The sequence below is a fragment of the Anarrhichthys ocellatus genome, unplaced genomic scaffold (genome assembly GCF_004355925.1).
Source record: "Anarrhichthys ocellatus isolate YVR2014 unplaced genomic scaffold, GSC_Weel_1.0 scaffold55, whole genome shotgun sequence".
NCBI lineage: Eukaryota > Metazoa > Chordata > Actinopteri > Perciformes > Anarhichadidae > Anarrhichthys > Anarrhichthys ocellatus.
The window spans coordinates 27,160-27,882 of record NW_022280085.1 but is presented as its reverse complement, the minus strand read 5'-3'; positions in this window follow the sequence as shown (position 1 = coordinate 27,882).

Genomic DNA, 723 nt, shown 5'->3' with positions numbered 1-723 from the left:
GTCAGTCACACGGAGGCTCCAGAGCCAAAATTGTGTGTGTGTGTGTGTGTGAGAGAATGTGACTTTCCCTTTATTGTTTTTTCCCCTTTAATATCCACTGTTTTTCTTATCCATGTGCTTTGGCAACACACGCTCATACTGTGCCAATAAAGCCAAATAGAGATGAATAAAAGACAAAAAGTAGACAAAGAGAAAAATCTTGAATGAAAAATTAGAACTTTATAACGTTGCAGGACCTCCTGGAATTTATTGTATTCGCTCACCAGGAAATTTGGTGTAATGCAATGTTATTCTATTCCTTTGTTGTTTTTGATCTCTGTCATAACTATATTATTACTTGATTTAGTGCTATGAATATGCCTTTAGATATACTGTAAAGATGATTTCTGGTGTATAGGGTGAAATATACTTAGCTGATAATCATACGTTATATTAGCCTGTATTTAAAAAAAAAAAAAAAAATGTATGCGTTTAGTAATTTTCCTCCCTGGAAATGTATTCTTTACTCCCAGTTCAACAGACTATTTCCATGATGTGTACAGAAACTCTCGATAATTTAAAGCACGTCTGAATCGGCATGCAAAGCGTTTTATTGAGGAAACTATTTTTATCAAACACGGTGGTTTCCTCTTCGACTCCAACAGATCGTTTGGAAAGACTGATTGCAAAAGATGAACAGCAAGAGGCAACATCCCCCTCCTCCCCCTCCTCCTACCTCCCTAC